Source organism: Myotis lucifugus, unplaced genomic scaffold, assembly GCF_000147115.1.
Source record: "Myotis lucifugus unplaced genomic scaffold, Myoluc2.0 scaffold_14, whole genome shotgun sequence".
Classification (NCBI taxonomy): Eukaryota; Metazoa; Chordata; class Mammalia; order Chiroptera; family Vespertilionidae; genus Myotis; species Myotis lucifugus.
In genome coordinates this window covers 1,340,655-1,363,746 of record NW_005871062.1, presented here as the reverse complement: position 1 = coordinate 1,363,746, position 23,092 = coordinate 1,340,655, and the positions used below count along the sequence as shown (strand labels likewise).

The 23,092-nt window shown below is 45.4% G+C and overlaps 2 pseudogenes across 1 annotated transcript; both read right to left on the bottom strand.

Annotated features, from left to right (window-relative positions):
* Positions 1–1,603: 1,603 nt before the first annotated feature.
* On the bottom strand, positions 1,604–3,074 carry LOC102438579 (annotated as a pseudogene).
* Positions 3,075–14,425: 11,351 nt separating this feature from the next.
* Positions 14,426–22,879, bottom strand: LOC102438274 (annotated as a pseudogene). The gene is made up of 3 exons (XR_002828206.1): positions 22,382–22,879; positions 15,140–15,144; positions 14,426–14,538 (listed from the first exon to the last, which is right to left on the bottom strand). The product of XR_002828206.1 is annotated as a small nuclear ribonucleoprotein Sm D2 pseudogene (transcript).
* Positions 22,880–23,092: the final 213 nt, after the last annotated feature.

Below are 23,092 nucleotides of genomic sequence, written 5' to 3'. Positions count from 1 at the left end.
CACTCTTCCCAAACTGGACGTCTGTTTACTGGAAAAGTCAGTAGATCATACCTGTCCAGAGAACAAGTTGTCCCAGAGAGAGTTCTTTCAGGAAACAGGTGGCCACTCAAATGGGGTAATGGGGCAGAGACAAAGGTGCGGGCAGTGATAAGGAAGGTTGAAGAACCCCAGGGTGGCAGCATCAAGAGCAGTTGGGCATGGGAGGGAGCGATTGCCAGAACCCTGGACGTAGGGGAGGGTCATTGGTCACAGCCAAATCATATAGCCCACAGGCTGAGAACCGGGAATACATGCCTCATCTCAATCTCCTCTTGTTGCTGGAAGGCAAGGAGCCTGGGAACTCACTGATCCAGCCTCCTGGCCCAGCACAGGAGGGGATTTTTACAAACCACTCCGAAAATTAGTACCTTAAGACAATAAATATAAATTTAGCCCTTGATTTTATAGATTAGCACTAAGCTGGACTCAGTTGGGTAGTTCTGGTCTGAAATATACCTGGCCTGGCTGTCTCAGCGAGACTTACTCATGTGTCTGATGTCAATTGGGTTGGCCAGGACTATGTTTAAAATGGCCTTGTCTGAGTCAGTTAGAAAGACACAGACCTCTCTTGACCTGGATCTCTTTCCTTCCAGGTTGCTAGCCTTGTGTACAAAGCAGAAAAAGGGCCCAAGAGAAGCAGGTGGGCAAACTCCAAAGTGCAAGTGCTTCTCAGCCTTCTGCTTACATTGCATTTGCTTCTGCTCCTTTGGTCAAAACAAGTCACATGGCCATCCTGATTCCATGGGAGGAAAAATATATTCCACCCCTAAGGGGACAGGAAGAATGTGTGGCTGTATTTTGCAACCTACTATAGTCTGTGCTCCAGCCACAATTATTCATATTCCTTCCACATGCAAAATATGCTCTCCCATATCCCAGGACCTCCAAAACTGGATCCCTCCAATCTGGGCTTGTTCCTGTAGCAGTTGGCTTTGGCTGCATAACAAATGACCCCAACACTTAGAAGCTTAAAACAATAACCATTTATTTAGCTCACAGTTCTATAAGCTGACAATTTCGGCTGGGTACAGCTGGGCAATTCTGATCTCTGCAAGTGTTCACCCATGCATCTTTGGTCAGTACTCCTCGCTCCTCCACATGACCTTGGGTCCTTTGGCATGCTCATCCACATGGTGGCAGGATTCCAAGAGCAGCAAGAGAAAACAAACCCCAATGTGCAATCAAGCCTTTACTTATATGCCATTGCTAACATCCCATTGGCGAAGCAAGTTAATGGCTGGGCTCAGAATCAGAGCAGAACAGTGAAAGGTAGATGGCAAGGGGACATGAATACAGGGATGGAATAATTGATGATTGTTTTAGTAATTTATCTTCCACAGCGAAGTAGAGAGTACTAGTAGATCTTGAGAGATAAATGAAAGATGCAGCTCACAAGTCTAAATTTCATAATGCAGCACTCAAGCCTCTTGAGAATGGGTCCCACATATCTCTCCAATATCAACTCAATTTATCTTGCAACTACACACCTGCCAAGCTGGGCTCTTCCCAGTTTCAGGGACCTTCCCTGGCTTTTCCTGCTCACTCTTCTCTGAATTATCCCCCATCATTTTTTTTTTAAATGGTCAACGGGTAACAAGGGACTCAGTGGCAGGAGGACCTCATCCAGCATCTTGATGGCTTCCACACTGGCTGCCTGGGTTTTCTTGGCCAGATACTCAGCCTTGTGATAAAATCCCTGCTCTGGGTGCTATGGCCGAGGAAGTTCCCAGCAAGGATGACCTGGCACTGCCTGCTCCCCCTCATCCCCCAGCTGCCCCATCACCATGTCCACCAGTGGCTAGGTGCCTTGCAGGCTCTCGCTTCTGCCTTCACCCAGGCCCAGACCAGACATCAGCAGCACAAACCTGTCCAGGTCAAGTGGTGGTGCGGGCATCTGATGAGCAAACCCTGGGAAGCAATGGTCTTCCACCAAGAACTTGCCATCATCTCTCACGGAGCCTAGCACGGTCAGCAACATCCCTGTGGCCAGGCTGAACATATCAATGGTAACTTCCAGTTTGATACACTGTAATTCTTCTTCCAAGACCAGCTCATCATCTGTGTGGATGTACTTGCTCCAAGAAGGTGTGGGGAGCAGACTGTGCTCCTTGCTGACCTCTTGCAGGTTAGAGGGCCAGAGCTCCATGGCCTTGAGGAGGGTTCCCACCACACAGCACCTCTCCCTGGGCTGCAGCTCACACTGCTTCTTTATTTGGACTTCACTGCTGAGCACAGCAGCCCAGGGGCCCTGCCTCTGCCAGGAGGGAGGGACCATTGAGGGCAAGGACCACTTAGACCTAAAGAATCACTTGGCTCCAGGAGGACAAAGGGATTCAGGATGTGGATGGGCTCTGGATGGGTCTTTTTAAGAAGGCAGACATGCAGAGAAGGCAATGTGAAGTCAGGGCAGAGACTGCAACGATGTGGCCACAAGCTTGGAGCACCAGCAGTCACCAGGAGCTGGAAGAGGTGGGAAGGACCATCCCCTGGAGCCTCCAGAGGGAGCATAGGCCTGCTGACACCTTCATGTCAGACTTCTGGCCTCTAGGACTCAGCTCCAGGGGACTGGCACGGGGCCTGCTACATGGAGATGCTCGCTGCATTGAAGGTGAGGAAGAACATTTCCCCACTGCTGCTGGGCCCGATTCACCAGGAAAGGCCTCATTTGGATGAGGTGGGTGGTATAAATGTGGGCATACTGCCAGCTAAAGCTACGCTCCCCCAGCCAGAAGGGCTGTGAGTAGTTGGTGTAAGTCACCATGGGCATGCGGGCAAAGGTGACATTGCTGGCTGACGGTGGGGATAGCCTGCTCAGAAAACATGGTATGCTCCAGGAGTCCAGACTGCTGCGCCCAGACCAAGGAGGACATGGTCACTCAGGCATTCACTGCCTGCTCCACACCTCCACCTGTACAACTACCAAGGTCTCAAATCCACATGTCCCAATTCTTCATCTGCTGCATCCAGCTCTCCAGCACCTGCTCCATCTCAGGATATGAGGCCAGATAACTCTCACTGCACTCCACGGTCTCCATCCCCCATCTTTATCTGACCACATGCTCTACATCCTCCTTAACCTCATTTAAAGCCACTGCTCCCAGAGGTCTTTCCTGATTCTCATCCTCATCCCTCTCCCCCACTACACACACAGACACCACCACCACCACCACCATCCTCACCACCACCACACTGGACGTGACTATGAATTTCTGCCCACAATCTCTAGAGCCCCCTCTGTACCTCTCTTCAGGTACTTAGTGCATTGTACTTATTTGTGGATGGATGTTATCTCCTTTCTTAGACTGTGAGCCACCAGAGGGCTGGATCCTTGTGTGGATTCATTCGTTGTCTCCCTCCACAGTGCCCAGCAAGATGTCCTCCTGACCTAAGGAGGTCAGTGCTGAACAATTCAAAGATCACAGAAGAAGACATTGCAACCGAGCCAAGAAACACCCTTCAGAGAGGAACTCAGAAGAGCAGCAATTGCCTGTCCACTGAATGAGGGGTAGGGCTTTGGGCTTGCCAGAAAAACATCTTGAACCAGAGGTCAAATTCATGAAAAGATAGTCCTCAACTCCATCCAAGAAAGAACTTCCTGTAGGAGAACAGTCCAGGTTAGAGTGGGCTGGCAAGAAGAGGAGTGAGACACCCCATCTGGCAGTGAATCAGTCTTCTGGTTAGTGTCTGAGAGAGTGATTTTGCTTAGTTTGTTTATATTTAAGGTTTGCACATTAATAATTCCTTCATTAGACTTACGTTGCCCCTTGGCACCAGGAGTTTGTATCCCAGGCCTCACAAATAAAGGGTTTTCAGGAGCAGCTTTCCTCATGAGGCAGCCTGTGCTGAAATTGACCCCTGGCCAATTCCCTGAGAGTTGGCTGGGCACTGGCACATTGTGTACCAGGGGCCAACTAGTGTGTGATTAGATTGGGGGTGGAAGGTGTGGGAGGGGAAGATGACTGGGCAAGTGTGAAGGAATTCTAAAATGTTAGGGAGGGCCATTTCAGTAAATTTCCTTCTACACACACCTGCACACCCCTGTTGAATGGGCCATACTCACTCCTGTCAGAAACCAGTAGCTCAGCCGAGGAAGGCTTCTTCCTTAGGGTGGGTGGGGTAATTAAGACAGTCCTGTAGACCCCACCCTTCTCTAATACTGATACTCTTTGATCAGCCCAACTTCCCTGTGTTTTAAGTGGTAGAACAGTGCCCCAGAATGTATTTATAGCCTCCATAAATACCACAATGTTCCAGGACTAGAGACAGGTCTGCTCTTGGATCTGAGTGCCAGGAGTGACTGAGGGAAGAGATGCTCACACCAGTGGAAGGTGGCTCCAGATGGCACCACTGCTGTGAGCAGAGGACCCATCCTAGGAATGAGGCCTGGAGTGGCTCTTCTGACCCCTCCCAGTAATGTCCCTGAGAACAAAACACCTCCAGAGAGCAACCCCCTTATCAATAGGTCAAAACTGAGAGTTCCGGTCAAGATGGCAGAGTAGGTGGACACTACGCTTACCTCCTTCCATGACTACATCAGATTGCAACTAAATTATAGAACAACCAACCTGGAGAACCATCTGAAGATTAGCTGAACAAAAGTCCTATAACTAAAAATATAAAGAAAAAGGCATGTTGAGACTAGTAGGAAGGGTGGACATGCAAAATGGGCTGGCCCCAAACCCATGTGTGGTGGTTAAGAATGGAGAGGGATATCTCAGCTTCAGAAGTCCCCCCTGAGGAGTGAGGGATCTCAGCCTTATGCTGGGAAGAGGAACCCACAAAACACCTAGCTGTGAAAAATCAGCGGGGATCTGTCCATCCAGGTGAGACGAAAGGCTACTGGAAATACAGGTGTCCTTTAAAAAGGTCCACACAAAGACTCTCGCTTGCAGGCACTCACTCTGGGCTCTGGCGAAAGGACAGTGGCAGGAGGACAGTGTGTCAGGGCCACCGGAGACATAGGGAGAAACTGAGTTGCGTGGCTTCCAGGTGAGGGCTGGAAAGACAGTCACCATTATTCCTGTATTGAGCCCTTCTACCACATGGCCAAATCTGAATCTGCACTAGCCTGATGAACTCCTCTAGCTCCACTCTGAAGACTCCCTGAGACCATGATCCACCAACTCATGCACTGCTTGAGGCTTTTCTTAGGGCTCTTTTAAACTAGAGGGGACTATTTTACATCAAACATTCCCTCTCAGATTACAGGAACTGTAATCTGGCTAAAACCACTCACCCTCTTCTGCCTCTGAAGAAAAATCCAGTTAATGCCAGCCGATATTGTTCCAAGAATCTGGCCCCTCTCTCAAATCCCAGCCCTTTCCACAAAGAAGCTCAAGAAGCCCAAGAGGAAATCCAATATTCTTCTCAAAAGCAGACATCAGCTCAGTGGATCTCCGGTGCATCCTGTGGAATCCCTAGCAAGCAGGTGATCCAGAAAGGATGGGCTGGAAGAAAGCATGTCACCGCTAGGTCCTGAGCCAGAGAAGCAGATGCTTGAAGACCTAGGAAGAAAGTTTCAACACCCCCACCACCCCATGGTTTCCCATTGTCTACAGAAAGGTCAGATTATTTTGTCCAGAATTCAGGTACTTTACATCATGACCCCAATAAGTCTAGTCTCATTTTCTGCTAGACCTTCAAACCCCTAGCCATCTTGGAGCATTTGTGCTCCTCAAATATACCCAGCTCATCCCACCTGCAGGTCTTTGTTCCAGCTACTGAAACATGATTGGTCTTAGGATAGATCCTCAGACCCTGAGATAAAAATTCAAGTACAAATATTTTGTGCAGAGGGACTAGGGGAGATGATCAAGAAAATACCAGTAGGATAGTCAGGGAGGATGGAAAGTAATAAAGGGAACATTATTGAGTAGGTTCCCATTGTGGGCAGCAAGGTTTGATTCTACTGGGGAACTCTGGGAGACAGTGTAGAACCCACTTCAGAGTTGTCTCCACCTGAGAGAGAGGGAACTGGGTGTTTATCCACCAACTCCCATCAGTCACCAGTGGTGGGGTTCTGCAGGGGAACTGGGAGGTATTGACTCTGAAGCATTCGAGGCCAGCTTGCATGGGAATGGTGACTGCCAGGAGGCGATGGCCAATGCACCAGCAGTATCGCCTTCTCCACTTTCATGCCTCTTTTCTCTCTCCCATCACCATTTTCAGTTTCTCCAAATTGCCCACTCATCAAAGGACAATGCCACCTCCTCCAAAAAGCTTTCCTGACCTTCAGACAGAATCAGTGACTCCTCTGGCATCCACAGACAATCACAGCACAACTATGACAAAATCCTCATGTTCCTGCCTTCCGGTTTTGCCTTCACTCAGCTGTCAGTTAAAGGCCGAATTGATGACTAAGTAGTGTGGTGGAGACACTCAGCCTCCTGCCTTGGTTTCCTTCCTTTCTGCTTTACACGCAGCGGTGTCTGTGATTTGTACGCTCACAGCAGGTCTTTAACCCTGTTAACATCGGAAGTTAGAAAATACTTCTTTAAAGTGCCATTTGGTACTATTGCCTGAATCTGTTGTTATTGCAAAAATAAAAATTTAAAGGTTGTTATTTGAAGCAGTGCATGGTAATTACTGTGTTGTATAATATCAACAGTTTTATTTGCATATGGTGATATAAAAATAGGAATAAATACCTAAATACCAACTGCTCTCTCCAGGTTATCTGGAACTGTGATGTGTGATACACTGAAAGCATCTACTCTTGCTCTGTAGGAAGAGGAGAGAATGTAAACGGAAGAAAACAAGTAAGAAAAGAGGAAGTCCAGACCCACAGAGAGTAAAAATGCTGGCACTTGAGGAGTAAAGTGGTTTCTGGGAGCCCTGAAGTGACCCACAGCAGTGCAGTGGAGGACAGATTGGTGTAGGCAATCTTACTGTTTCCCAAAAATGACTTTACAGAGTGTTGCATGAACGTGGGAATAGAGCTGTCCCACCTGCCATTCCCCAGATGAGTGTAAAGAGGAACGAGGAGCTGCCTGGTCAGCTCAGCTGCTGTAACAGAATTCCATAGACTAGGCACCTTAAACAACAGGAGTTTATTTCTTATAGCTCTGAAGGCAGGGAATCCAAGATCAAGTTACCAGCAGATTTGGTATCTGGTGAGGTCTCTCTTCCTGGTTCCTAGAAGGCCATCTTCTCATTATGTCCTCACACAGTTGAAGGAGTGAAGGACCTCCCTGGGGTCCCTTTTATAAGGACACTAATCCCAGTTGATGAGGGCTCCACTTTCATGATCTAATTACCTCCAAAGGTCCCACCTCCAAATACCATCACCCTGGGGGTTAGGGTTCAACATGTGAATTGGTGGGTGCGGCTGTGGGGTGCATTCGTCTATAGCAGAAGCCTATAGCTGTGGTTAATAGATTAAGAAGCTGGAGCTTCTACTAGATCACAAAGGAAGTCTGAGACAGCATGTGATTAAATTGGAATCTGCTTGCAAACAGATCTGTGTCTAACTCATGAGCTGCCGTGTTTGCCCTGCCTAGAGATCAAGTGTACACATGATTGTGTTTCCTGAGGAGTAAGGCTCTTACTTGGTTGCTGATTATTTCTGAAGGTCAGGTCCACTTCCCACAGCAGGTGGGAAATCCAGAAGGTTGACTCAGCTCTAAAATGAAGAAACACCTCTGTCCACCAGTCACCCAATAATGAAAGTGATAACAGGGGCTAGGTGAGCATGAGACTAGAATGTTGTGAAGAATTGCTGTGTTATATAATATTAACCACTATTTCCTACACAGCGTCTCAGCATGAGGGCTCTCTGGGGCAGACACTGTTGTCTTCAATTTAAGATACCCAGTTCCCAACACAGTGCCTGTTGCAAGTAATACGGTGTCAGTGAGATCAGTATTTGTCATGTAAATGAATCACATTTAAGACTTCTCTAGTCTCCTTCCTCCCTCCTCATCTCCTCTCCATTAGTTCCTCTGCCAGTCCCTTTCCTGGAGTCCATCAATAGATGACTTTGGTTCTAGACCAGTGGTTCTCAACCTGTGGGTTGTGACCCCTTTGGCAGTTGAATTACCCTTTCACAGGGGTCGCCTAAGACCATCCTGTATATCAGACATTTACATTACGATTCACAACAGTAGCAACATTGCAGTTATGAAGTAGCAACGAAAATAATTTTATGGTTGGGTCACAACATGAGGAACTGTATTTAAAGGGCCAGAAGGTTGAGAACCACTGTTCTAGACTTAAAGGGGACATTACAGACACATACATCTTTTAGGGTGAAGGGTGTGTTCCTGGAGACATGAAAGAAAAAAAGCCTAGTAAAACCATTTTTATATTCCTACTTATCCACCCACTCAGGAAAGAAAATTTTTTGCCAGAGAATTATAATAGAGACTCATATCTACCTCCTTTCCTTCATTCAAAAATCTTACCCATCACTCAACCCACATTTCAAAAACTGCCTGTGCATGAAAGCAAGTTTGATCCCCAGTCATATTGCTCTGTCCTGAGAGCCCCACACACTGGGCCTATGCTATGGCACTCACAACTTACTGTCCTCTACTGTTTTACTCATGACCAGACTGTAGGACCTGGTGGTTGGGCGTGTGTCTGATTCATCTTTGTCCTACCTCACCCCAATCCCACTGCCACCCCCAGGGCCTGGCCAAGACAGGAAGAAAACTGTAAATTGAATTAGAATAAAAGGAAGTATAGCCAGGAGTTTAACTTGGCTCAGAAGGATTTCAGTCCAACTTTCCAAGAAGCCACTCTCTAAGCTCAGAGGCTGGAAACCTGCTATCTACCTGTCCCGGGACCTCCCCCCCAGGGCTCTTGGCAAGTACCTACTTGTCTCTCCTACTGTAGCTCTGGCACAACACTCCCCTGCTCATCATACTGTTATGGAGGAGGTTTCTTCTACTGATAAAGACAGGGTTGGGCAAGATGGTCATAAGATCTCATAAGTGGGGAGCTGAAAGTAGTCTCTCATCTAAGGCTGCTCTCCCTTCTACAGTCCACCTGCCAAGAAGACATCCTGCCTTGGCTTGAATAACATTGATGGGGAGTTTGTACCACTGTCCTTGGATGGCTGAGCCTGGGGGACACTTTCCTCAGATTCACTTCCACCTTTGGAACTCAATTCTACCCTTGGGGGTTGCACAGAACAATCTGCTTCCTCTTCCCCAGAGAAGTCTTCAAATGTTTGGGAACAGTTCTCTTGTCCTCTTGAGTCTTCTTTTGCCAGACTAAATGGCCTCAGCTCTTACACCATTTTCACTTGTCCCAACAAGGCTACTGTTTTTAAATGCTCTTGAAAGAACATTCTCCACAAGGTGAAATAGAAATGAGTAGTCATGTTGGTACTGACCCGACCCTTTGCTGCATCTCAGCAAGAATACATACTTTCACGTCTCTCCAGTGGTGCAGAAATAATTGGTGAGAGTCAAATTCATACACACACTTGCTCAAATCATGTCAACAAGAGACTGAGAGATTGAACAGAGTGTGCGGCTTCTGGTTTGGTAGAAAAACAGAAGGTCAGCACCCAATTCAGTTGCCTCTTTTTTCCCTTTAAGTATAGATCAGGGTAAAGCAAGGAGACTGAGAACCAATAACTCAATTGGAAATTTTCTTTTGAGGACTTTGGGGCAGGATGTGTAGGACCAGAATGTGGGCCAACCAGGTAGTAGACCATCTCAATAACAAAATGTGACACTGATGGCAGGAAAATTCCTGAAGAGACGTTGTTTTAGTAAAGCACTTCTTAATCTTGTTTTCCATAGTCTTCCTTTCAGAGAACACTAGAAGTGTTCAATAGGTCAGATCTCTTAAAAATAAATTGTAAAAAGACCACTAGAATTCTCCTTCCTTCCTTCCTTCCTTCCTTCCTTCCTTCCTTCCTTCCTTCCTTCCTTCCTTCTTTCCTTCCTTCCTTTCTCCTCACCTTGTTCTAAAACGTCTTTGAGGTAACAAATGCCCAATGTTTTTGTGCTTTAAATAGTATTGAATTGCTCATTGCTTCACATGAGTGGCCAGTGTTTGGAATCCAAAGTCTTTTTTTGTGATAAAGAGTTTGAGTCAAAGATAAACCTGCAGTAATGAGTTCTAACATGCAATCAAATTAACCATTACAGCATTAGATTAATTTCAACCCAACACACCTACTGTTATTTCAATCTATTAATTTTTTAAATTGATACAAAATCCTTCCTAAAAATGAATGTTATGTGGACAAGTCACGTCAGTATGTCTATGTAAAGACCTTTAATCATCTTTTTAATGAAAAGATTAAGCAATTTTTTTTAAAGTTGAAGAATATTCATTACATAATCTTAAATCCAATCAGTAATAACTATTGAAAGGGCAGTAATGAACTGATGGTCACATCTCCATTTTTGCTTGCTTCTAAGCCTAGGGACCAGTAGGTGATGAGAACACATGCTCAGAACATACCAACTTAGAAGACTTTCTAGTTTTGAAAAGAGAATGTCTTCTCTCCTTCCTAAACATCATAGCACTGGAACTTTCCCAGCTTCATCCTACACTCACCTGAAAGAGAAAGTCAATTTTGTTATTTGCTTAAGGCTTAATAAGCAAAATTCATGGGAAAGGTTTACTATCTGTCAAAAGTATAAACTCTGGCCTCCAAGAGAGTGAGGGAAAAAATGGGGAAGGGGAATCAAGGAAGACTTCTTAGGGCAAGGGGGTAACGCCCTCCCAAGTTTGTTCCTGAGAGCTTGGTGGCCAACTGGAAGAGCCTTCCCTCCTCCTTAAAGTGGAGTTTAGAAATCGGTTCGTCTCTTATGTGGGGCAGCAGAGCTGGGCCCTGTGCTTGAAGGGGTATTGCTTGGGGCATGGGACAGTGTACCCTATGCCTCTTTTCTGACCCCTATGAAGCTCAATTTGAAATATCGGTCACAACTGATATCCCAAGGAGCCTGTGAAGAAACTGATGGTGCAGCTTTCTTTAAGTGCAACACTTGGGTGGCCCTACACTGGCCCCACCCTTGGAAGGAGAACCCTGCTTGGAAGGCAGCCCCTGGAAAGCCTTACTCCATCATTCGCTGAGTGATTCCCCTTGGCTCAACCAACATGATTGTTTGGACCAGTCTCCATGTTAGGCCCTGAGGGATTCAGAAATCAATACTAATGATATTAATACAGTAGCTAATATACTCCATGCTCCAAAGCCAAAGTAAAGTAGCAGGGAAGTCTTACTCAAAATTTTGAATAGCAAATAAAAAGGTCACTTACAGTCGAGGATATGTGGAGTATGTGGCAGAAATGGTTAAAAGCCAAGAAGACTGAGTGGTTTCCTGGGGTGGGCCGGGGAGTCATGAGAAGGAACTGTGCAAGGATTCAAACTGGAGAGTGAGAGCCTGCCCTGCCAGGGACATGGCTGGAATAGGCAGAGTGGGAGCCTCTCCAGGCTGCAAGCAGAGAGCTGGAAAGCAGAGAGGGGATGTAGGAACGGTGTGTCCAAGAGGTTGGCTGAAGGCCTGGGCTCCTGTCACTGGAGCGTCCTTGTCGGACTTCTTGGTGCTTCTAGCACATTTCTGAGACTAGGCTGCACAGATTTAAAGGAGATAGGAAGCTCACAGCCAGTTGGCCTGGAGGTCAAATCCCCCCCAGTGTTAACTACAACAATCAAGGCTTAACTACAACAAGACTGCGCACAAAGACCACAAGGGGGTGCACCAAGAAAGCATAAAAAATGCGGAGACAAAGAAACAGGACACAACTGACAGAAATGGAGGATATAGAGTTCAAAACCACACTTTTAAGGTCTCTCAAGAACTGTCTAGAAGCCGCCGATAAACTTAGTAAGGCCCTCGAAAAGACTGGTGAGACTGCCGATAAATATAGTGAGATCCTCAAGAAATCTAATGAGACCCTCGATGTTGTGATAAAGAACCAACTAGAAATTAAGCATACACTGACTGAAATAAAGAATATTATACAGACTCCCAACAGCAGACCAGAGGAGCGCAAGAATCAAGTCAAAGATTTGAAATGCGAAGAAGAAAAAAACACCCAACTGGAAAAGCAAAATGAAAAAAGAATCCAAAAATACAAAGATTGTGTAAGGAGCCTCTGGGACAGCTTCAAGCGTACCAACATCCGAATTATAGGGGTGCCAGAAGATGAGAGAGAGCAGGATATTGAAAACCTATTTGAAGAAATAATGACAGAAAACTTCCCCTACCTGGTGAAAGAAATAGACTTACAAGTCCAGGAAGCGCAGAGAACCCCAAACAAAAGGAATCCAAAGAGGACCACACCAAGACACATCATAATTAAAATGCCAAGAGCAAAAGACAAAGAGAGAATCTTAAAAGCAGCAAGAGAAAGAAACTCAGTTACCTACAAGGGAATACCCATACGACTGTCAGCTGATTTCTCAACAGAAACTTTGCAAGCCAGAAGGGAGTGGCAAGAAATATTCAAAGTGATGAATAGCAAGAACCTACAACCAAGATTACTTTATCCAGCAAAGCTATCATTCAGAATTGAAGGTCAGATAAAGAGCTTCACAGATAAGGAAAAGCTAAAGGAGTTCATCACCACCAAACCAGTATTATATGAAATGCTGAAAGGTATCCTTTAAGAAGAGGAAGAAGAAGAAAAAGGTAAAGATACAAATTATGAACAACAAATACACATCTATCAACAAGTGAATCTAAAAATCAAGTGAATAAATAATCTGATGAACAGAATGAACTGGTGATTATAATAGAATCAGGGACATAGAAAGGGAATGGACTGACTATTCTTGCAGGGGCAAGGGGTGTGGGAGATTCGGGAAGAGACTGGACAAAAATTGTGCACCTATGGGTGGGGAGTGAGGGCGGAGGGTGGGGTGGGAACTGGGAGGAGGGGAGTTATGGGGGGAAAAAAGAGGAACAAATGTAATAATCTGAACAATAAAGATTTAATTTTAAAAAAAAGGAGATAGGAAGGCACAAAGGAGAGGTTGCAGGAGGAGAACACACACAGGTAGGTGTTGCTGAGGAAAGCAAGGGACACTCATGGGGAGGGGTTGCTCCTTAGAGTATAAACAAATCTTGGGAGCCAAGGGATGAGGGCTGGACCTCACAGGGAGACACCCCCAACTGTGGACCTCCCTGAGGCTCCTAAGCTCCAACCAGCCATGGAGAACAGAAGGCTCATCTTTAATTTGTGCCAATTTTTTCTGACAAACTCAATTTGAAGATTCAGCTCAATTGCAATCAACAAAGTAAGTGAAGCAGAAAATCACTTGCTTCCCTCGGAGCAAGGAGCACCATCGGTGACTCCAAAGGAGCCAGAGAGTGTGCAGGCCTCCGTCAGGGCACAGGGGCCCTGCTCTTCTGTCCTCAGCATGAGTGAGGGCCTAGCCCACCCAGGAGGGCTCCTTCCCAGCTCCCACCATTCCCCAAGGCGCTTTTAGTAAGGCAACAGCCTGCAGAGGAAAGAACACTGGACTGGAGTCAGGTGGCCTTGGTTCTAGTCCTGTCTCTGGTACTGACTGCTGGGTGCCCTGGAGCAAGTTACTTCTTCTGGAGTTGTTGTTGCTCAGCCTTAAAAAGGGGTGGGAGCAAGAAATAGTCCTTGCCGTGCCCACTTTACAGGGTGATCATGAAGCTCAAATAAGAGAATAGATGCGAAAGCCGCTCTTTACATTCAGGGCACTGAGCAGATGCTCCCCCTTGGTGTAATGGTAATGATGGCAATGATGGGAATGGTGGCTGAGCTACTTTTTATGCACAGTTTCTATAAATATCGCACCAAGAGATGAAGTCCTGATTTTAATGGACTTACTTTATCCATCTCATTTATCTCTGGGTTCTCACCACGGCACCAAAGAATCATTTTTAGCTCTGTGAGGAGTTTGGGTGGAATGTCTGAGAGCATCTTTCTCTTCCACTCCCCACCCCTATGGTCAAGTCCAGTGACCCTTCCTAGGTATCCTCTCGGGGGCATCAGGGACTTGGAGCTCAGTACCCACATGGAGGTCAAGCTCTCTCTAGTTTTACCTGGAAGAAGGGACAGGTTGATGATCTTCAAAGCCTTTCAGGGTCCCAGTTTCTACACCTAGCAAATTCTTCTGACACCATGACTGCTAACTCTTACTCATGCCAGAAATTAAGGACACAAAGAGAGGGCTAGGTGGGTCAGGGCTATACCTTGTAGGAGATTATGTCTTAGTGTGTGTCTGTGCAGGTGCACACGTGTGTGCATGTGCACACATATGGTGGGCTCACTTCAAGAATTGAACTTCTTGTTTCACCAGCTGCCTCTTCCCATACCATATCCAACAGTTAAATGTTTTATCTGGAATAAACAAAAATAGACATTATTTTGCAGAAAAGGAAACTGGGGCAATGATAAAAGCAAATTGCTAGTGGTTATTGAGAGATACTCTGGCTAGCAGGAATCAGAATCTCAAATTGCCAAGTTCTCGAACTTTTTCTGAGAACGCAGCTGGGCCTGTGTTCTTGTCTGAAATGAGCTTGCAGCCTGATTCGAGGGACAGGTGGCTGATGTCGGCTGCGGAGAGAGGGAGCGGGAAGAAGAGCTCGTTAGGCACCAAAAATACTTTCCAAAGATGTCCTTCATCCTAGCCTCACATTTACAAAGATTTTATGTACGAAACAAACTAAACATATTAAGTTAAAATTAATTGATTTCCCTGTTATTTATTAAATAAATTTATGACTACTGATAGGGATTTCTATTTAGCATCCCAAAACATTGATATAATGCTGGTCAAAGGCAAACAATCCAATACTTCCAGTTAGCTCCTTTCCTGCGAAATTTCTATCAGGCCTTTTGAAATCACAGACATGGACTGCCTTTAAGAACTTCTATTGGGCTGGGAACCGAAAAGTTAGACTTCTGGACGAGACCAACTCCCATTTTACAGATGAGGAAAGTGACGTGCAGGAGGACAAAGTCACTTGTCCAACATCTCAAAGAGAGTCTGTGGTATATCTGGGACTAGAAGCACATTCCCAACCCATGGCCTGGATCCTTTCTTCAGCACCTGGGTCAGGGAAGGCAGAAATGCATAGAACCAGCCTCCGCTTTTTGGACCCACTGATGCTTTGACAGATCCAGAGTGAAGTAGGAATGGGAAGAGACAGCTCACCACACCTGCGACAGAATTCAAGTTAGGTCAAGTATTGTAAAACCCAACTCACAACTGGCTGAGTCTGTCTGCCAGGTGACTCACTGTGGCAGCGGAATGAGCCCTGGCCAAGGTCATACTGACATCCCAAAGCCTGCCCGTGCTGTCTTTCTCCTCTCAAGTTTCCCTAGAAAACACAAAGCCCAGTCCTTTTGTAAAATCACTCAGGGCCCTCTGGGCTCTGGCTGGACTCCCTGGGGCTCCCAGGGCTAGGAGAGGCTTCACTGCGCAGGGCTTGCCAACTGAAAAGTCACAGGCTGGGAAGAGGCAGCATTTTCAGTTCAAGCTGGATCCTATTTACTTTTAAAATTTTCATACCCTGATTTGTTTTTTGTTTTTTCTCTCGGTGCGGGGGGTGGGGGGGGGGAATTGGGGGGCAGGTGGTGGAAATGTCATTTCTTTGTCATTGAAAGTTAAACTTCCTTTAGCTAAGCACTGGGGACTGTGTTATTGAACACTTGCATCTCTGGCCAAATGTGCTCTTTTACAGCAGTGACATGACTGCCCGATCCCTAGGTCGTAATGATAGGACATTATAACAACTCCGACATTATACATGCTTGTGTTCCTTCTTACTGCAGAGATCTGAGGAAAGCAGAAGCTTTTAAAAAATATGTAAATTTAAATTTGGGGACTTCTAAGTAAAACTTTCAGATAAACCCTCCTTTGTTAAGTGCACAATAGACAGGCAGCAGCCTTCATTCATTCATTCATTCATTCATTCATTCATTCATTTTTGCTCCTAAAGGTCCAGGCTCTGTGCTAGGAACTGGGCATGAACCAGTGAGTGAGTGAGCGAACCAGTGAGTGAGTTAGTGTGTTAGTGTGTTAGTGAGTGAGGGAGTGAGCGAATGAGTGCCAACCTCTGTCTAGGGTGCACTTCCATACCACCTTTCTTATTCTCCCAGTGACGCTTGGGATTATTAAATATGTTTCCCTGTCAGAATGTAAGCTCATGCACGAGTGCAAAGACTGTTCCTGTCTTACTTGTCACTCTGAGCCCAGTCCTGGGCACAGCCCCAGGCACATCCATATTTGTTCAACGGGGGATGGTTGGTTGAATGATGGGTGGGTTGGCGAATAAATGAGTGAGCAAATGAACAAGTGAGAGATAGTGGGTTTCATAAAATATTTTTCATTTCCTTACTTACTCATATGTATATTATTCATTTTATGAATAGTCATTTATTTATTTTATGCATATTTTTATTCTTCTGCATTTATTAATTTATTATTTTAAAATATTTTTTATTTTTAAATTACAGTTGACATATAATAATTATATTAGTTTCAGGTGTACAACATTCGTTTCAGTGATTAGACATTTATTATAACTTATGAAGTGACCTCACCCCAATAAGTCAAGTACCCATCTGACACCATACATAGTTAATCCGATATTATTGACTATATTCCCTATGCTGTGCTTTACAATCTATTACTGTTTTTATAACTGGAAATTTGCACATCTTAATCCCTTCACCCACCAACCCCAACCCTCTTCCCATCTGGCAACCGTCAAAATGTTTTCTGTATCTATGTTGTTTGTTTGTTTGTTTTGTTTTTTAGATTCCACATATAAGTGAAATAATATGGTATTTGTCTTTGTTTGAGTTATTTCACTGAGCATACTACCCTCTAGGCTCATTCATGTTGTTGTAAATGGCAAGATTGCATTCTCTTTTTAATGGTTGAGTAGTATTCTATTGTTTACATGTACTTCATTATCCATTAGTCTATCAATAGACACTTAGGTAGCTTCCATATCTTGGCTGCATTTCTTTATTTATTGCTTGCCTTATTCCAGAAAGGATTTAAAGCATCATCATCAGAGGTGAAAGTTTTAATTTTTTGACCCCATGGCAAACATTTCAGAATGTGTCCCATATCCTTAGTTTGTCATAATTCAGGATTGGGGCATTTCCCGAACACTGCCCCAGGCAAGTTGGGCCATGGAGGGATCATGAAGTGTGATTCTGGCCCTCCAGCTGCTCAGTGTGGCGGTGTAAAGGCACATGCATGCTCAGGTGACAACTTTTCTGGGAGAATGAAGGGATGTATCCACGGAGCACCTTTGGCAGTGGAATGGTATTTGCCTGAGCAGAATTAACTATGTCTTATTTTTTGTTTATTCCCCATAGTGCTGATCATTCAGCACTTACTTGATACTTTCCCATTTTCTCATGAAATTATTAGCATAGAGGGAAATCAGTTGCCACTTAGCACTAAGATTTTTTGTCTTAGTGTCCAGGCACACCAACTACCCCAGTTGCCTATTTTTCCAGAAGGCAGTGAACAAAAATAAATGCATTTGGGGATTTCTTTGGACTCCTTTTATTGTAAACCATAACAAGCACCACTCGTCTGTCAGCATGTGGCTGGGTGCTAGGATGATGTTGAAGAGATCACAGTCTAGTGTAGACAAGCAAGGAGGTGATTATAATACAGTGTAATAAGAGTAGTGACTGAGGTCTACACCTGGGGTGCTATGAGAGCAAAGAGGAGGGGCACTTGACCTAGACCAGGGGCTTCAAAGAAGCTTCTTAAAAACCAGTGGGATTTAGCCAAGAAAAGAAGGTGAAGAGAATATTCCAGAGAGACAGAACCTTCTGAACAGTGACCCCAGGGCATGAGAGGAACAGCAAGTTTAGGAAACTATGAGTCATTCTGGTAGGCTGTGCCCTGGGGTACATGGAGGGTGGGGAATGATGGAGAAATTGCAAGGTGAAACTAGAGAGGTCAACATAAACTAGATCATGAATGACTTTGAGTTGTTCTGAGAATTTTACTTCAGATGCAACAGTGAGGCAGACACTGCAGGATTTTTAAGCAGGAGAGTGACATGATCTCTTGGGCATGATGCCGAGTGGTTGGAGATGGGAAAGGCTGGTGGCAGGACGATCAGTTAAGAGACTGCTATACTGCAGCAGGAAGATACGAGGCCTGGATGAAGGCAGTGACAGTGAGAATTGCGAGCATGGATGGATTCAAGACTATTGCAGAAATCTATTCTAATAAAAGGGTAATATGCTAATTAGACCAGACATCTTCCGGACATCCTTCTGGACAAAGCCATGGTGGTGGGGGCCAAGGCAGAGGCTGTTAGGGATGATCAGGCCGGCAGGGGAGGACAGTTAGGAGCAATCAGGCTGGCAGGAGAGCAGTTAGGTGGCAATCAGACTGGCAGGGGAGTGCTTAGGGGGCAATCAGGCCAATAGGCAGAGGCAGTTAGGGGCGATCAGGCCAGTAGGCAGAGGCAGTTAGGGGCAATCAGGCAGGCAGGCAGAGGCGGTTAGGGGCAATCAGGCAGGCAGGCAGAGGTGGTTAGGGGTGATCGGGCAGGCAGGCAGGAGAGCGGTTAGGAGCCAGCGGTCCCGGATTGTGAGAGGGCAGTCAGACAGTCCCCGAGGGGTCCCAGATTGGCCCCCACACAAATTTTGTGCACCGGCCTCTAGTATCTGTATAAAAGAGAAACTGCTCAAGAGGGGAGCTAGCAGTGGACCTCTGGTTTTCATTTATACTGCTCTACCCTAGTACCTGCATTTCATCAACCTCTGCTGCTGGAGCCCAATTCATCTCAGATGGCTTTAGAACTCTCTCAAGGGACAAGAAAAACCCCCACCCACCCCTAAGTATGACTTTATAAGCAAATCAAACCCTTCTCCCCTGAAATTCATCTATCAAAACAGAACACTTTCACCCTGGGGCTTTTTCAGCAGGGAGATTTTTCTCTGAGTTTCTTAATAAGCAGTGGTAAGGGGAAGGCAAATCTGCAGCTCAAGTCTACTCAAAATTGCTCCCGCACAATGCCAGGAATCCTGCCACTGGCCTGAATCTTGGTCACTGGCCTGAAACAGTGGTTTTCACCTTTTGCCATAAAAACATCCAGCCCTGTAGAGAATTTTAATAAGAGTTTATTAGAGCTGAATTAATGATAATTGCCAGGAAGCAAGATTTCAAATGCTCCAGAGAATGACAGTTTTGCAGCTTCTTTTGTGCAGGTGGAAATCAGAACGGAACGTAAGAAAGATTACATGAAAGCGGGAGAAAACAAGGTGAGGATTGGGTTACAGGATGGTTAATAAGATTATGTGCTCTCTTGAGGGTGGCTAGCCTCTGAAGGTTCTGAAAAAGAGGCATTTCAAAGGTGTGTTAACCTAGATGCACAAAATGCTTAAAGGGAAGATAAACCTTTTACTAAGGAAGCAATATGCACCATGGCCTGCCCAGCTAGGAATTTATGATCGTGTTTACTTTTGGTTAGATTTAGTACAGTACCCTTTTTTCGTCCACACTCCTGCTGCATACGGATCACTTGGGGGGGGGGGTGGTGGGACTTTTAACACCCTCACAAGTCCATACCCCTGACCACGAACATTAAAGCCTCTGGGAAATGAAGCCCAGGCATCAGCATTTGTTAAAACTTTCCAGGTGATACCAGGGTGCAGCTGGTTGAGAGCCACTCAAGGAAAGGAAATGTGCTAACTGACCCACTATCATATTCCACCTCCTGGGCGAGATGCACTGAGGCCAGGAAAGGTGCAGCTTAGGACCCTGGCTACTTTATAAAAACTTTCCTAAGGGACACGAGGATAGAAGCTTTAACAGAGTGACCTAAAGGCAGGGTTAGGAGAGATATGAAGGGTTCCTCTCCCTAACTTGTCTATATGCATTGAAACAGTCTATCTCAGTTTCCAGTCTATCCTAATCTGGAAGAAGTCCCAGGACACCTAGCAGCCCTCACCACCCTGTGTGTTCACCCCTTCTCCTGTGAGCCTGAACTTCTTGTTTTCCACCAAGTGTCTCTAATAGAAAAAGGAAAGGAAGATCCTGTGAGGGAGGGAAAAATCTCCTCCTCTACTCATTGGGAGGGAAAAATGATTTCCCCTTGAAGGGAATGAAAAATAATTTATTAATACCTTTATAGGTTCTTGGTTGAAACTCCCTGTAATAAAAGACAAATTGCCTGGCCATGGTGGCTCAGTGGTTGAGCCTCAACCTATGAACCAGGAGGTCACAGTTCAATTCCCGGTCAGGGCACATGCCCGGGTTGCAGGCTCGATCCCTTGTAGGGGGGCATGCAGGAGGCAGCTGATCAATGATTGTCTTTCATCATTGATGTTTCTATCTCTCTCCATCTCCCTTCCTCTCTGAAATCAATAAAAAAATATATTCTTAAAAAGGACGAATTAGCCCTATTTGGTTTGGCTCAGTGAATAGAGCGTCGGCCTTCGGACTGAAGGGTCCCGGGTTCAATTCTGGTCAAGGGCACATGCCCTGGTTGTGGGCTCAATTCCAAGTAGGGGGGCATGCAGGAGGCAGCTGATCAATGATTCGATTCTCTCTCACCATTGATGTTCTCTCTCTCTCTCTCTCTCCCTCTCCCTTCCTCTCTGAAATCAATAAAAAAAATACAGATAAAAAAGACAAATTAACAGAAGAAAAAAACAGTTTATTAACATGGATACCTCCTGTACTCATGGGAGATACCCAGGAAAACTGAGTAACTCACAGAGCTGGCCTGAGCCAGAGTGAGTCAACCCAAGATGTGCCTCCATGGTATGCAGATTGTTTTGAGCTAAAGGCCAGTTTAGCTTCAGGCTCAAGAGAAACTTCTGCCCTCGACCTTAATTACCTGGAAGAATTTGAGTTTGAGGCCTTGCCCATAAGAGAGTATCAGAGATAACTTCTTCTGACCTATCTATAGGGCTGGGAAAACTTCTATTTACTAAATGTCTGTTCCTCATATCTGCAATAACCTTTTGAAACCCCCAATGCACCTTAACTCATCCCTAGCTCTGGATGTCTTATACCCATGTTTCCTTTCTATCTCTGAATCTCTCCTGCATTGGGGTCTCTGACTCTCTCGTGCATGTGGGCTTCCATACTAATGTATGTATTAAATTTGGTTATGTTCTCTCGCTAATCTGTTTCATGTCTATTTCATTATTAGACCAGCCAGAAGAACCTTGAGGGCACAGGAAAGTTTGTTCCTCCTCCACAGCCACAGGCTTAAATACCGTCAATTAAAGAACAAAACAAAACAAAACAAAACAAAAAGAAGTTGATGGGGAGAAGGCCAGTTATGAGGGGTTACCAGGAAAAGCAGAGGAAACAAAGGTAAGGTATAATTTGCTGATTTAAGTGAGTGCTTTCTCCATTGATTGGTTTCTTGTGATATAGTTCCTTCTCCTCCAGGTACAGAGCACAGAGGCTTCAGATGGAGATTTCCTTTATAAATATAAATGTCTCTGACAAAAGAGTAAAGTTTACCTTTTTGCATTTCTGTCTTCAGAGCTTCTCCTATGTCTGCTCTTTTTTCAAAATAATCTCAAAATAATTCTTTTTTTTTTCTTAATATATTTTATTGATTTTTTACAGAGAGGAAGGGAGAGAGATAGAGAGCTAGAAACATCGATCAGCTGCCTCCTGCACATCTCCCACTGGGGATGTGCCCGCAACCATGGTACATGCCCTTGACCGGAATCGAACCTGGGACCCTTCAGTCCGCAGGCCGACGCTCTATCCACTGAGCCAAACCGGCTTCGGCATCAAAATAATTCTTATGTCAAAGAGGCATATATTGGGGTGACATATTCTGCTACCCTGCATACACATCTTAGGTTCTTCAACTGGGGCCCTGTGAATAAGACAGACTAGTGTGAAAAACAAACAGAAGTTTATTAACATTATATATGTACACATGGGAACACGCAGCAATGAGTAACCCAAAGAAGAGTTTAGAATTTGGGTTTAAGTTCAACAAAGGAAAAGGGATCTGGGTCTTCTGGGTGAGAGAGGCAAGTTTTGGGAAGGTAACCAGGAAAAGTATGGCAAACACGGGTTGTTCACAAAGGTCTGCTATGCAGATTTCAGCTGGTGTTTTCTCCACTGATAGGAATTGGAAGAGTCCTCTTCCTGCAGATGGAGAGGGAGCAATCTTTACAGATGGAAATTTCCTTTATCAATACAAAAGGGAAACTTGTACACTGTTTTTAGAGATTTTTATGCATCTGCTGGTTCTCAATGGCTTTCAAAATAATTCATATACTAATGTTAAAAAACAAAGTTTTACTGAGTAAATTTGAAGATCTAATTGGCTTTATTAAGCGATTCCCAAAGCAGGCAGCATCCCATCTAGCAACTAGACGGGTCCTCTGAGGGATTCTACAAAATGGAAGTTTTTTTTTTTTAAACAACAACAAAAACACACACCAGGCTTTTATTGTTCTCATGTCAAAGGGCGGGTTTTGCAGGACGGGGGAGTGAGTTTGGACAGTGGGGAGCAAGCCCCTACTTGCCAGCGATGAGTAGGTTCGCAGGACCACAATGACCGAATCCCCGCGCAGGAACATCTTGGAGATGTAGCGGTCCTTGTGGACTGGCTTGGACTTCTTCTTGCCCTTGCCACTCTTGGGGACCTCGGTCCACATCTCCGTCACATTCTCCAGCACCATGTTGCAGTGCCTGTCAAAAGCCTTCACACGGCCCAGGAGCTTCTTGTTGTTGCGACAGTTGATGAGCACTTGGGTGTTGTTCTTGACGGACTGCGTGAGCACGGAGAGTGGGCCCGTGTTAAACTCTTCCTCCTCCCGCTTCTGCAGCTCCTCCGGGGTCACCTCACTCTTGGGCTTGTTGAGAAGGCTCATGGTGGCGGTGGTTGCGCTCTCAGAACGCTCCTGTTCTCCGCGTTGCTTCAGCCTCCGACAAATGGAAGGTTTTTATAGAAAGAAAGGAGGGGCCAGAGAGATCTTAATGAAAGAAAAGAAAGAACTATTTTGGGGCTGGGACATCTTTTCTTTGAGGGAGGAGAAGGGGAAGAGTTTTTTTTTGTTTTTTTTTTTTGTTTTTTGTTTTTTTATCATTCAGATCGCCTGTTCTTTCTAAGAGAGATGGAGAGGGCCCATGTGACAG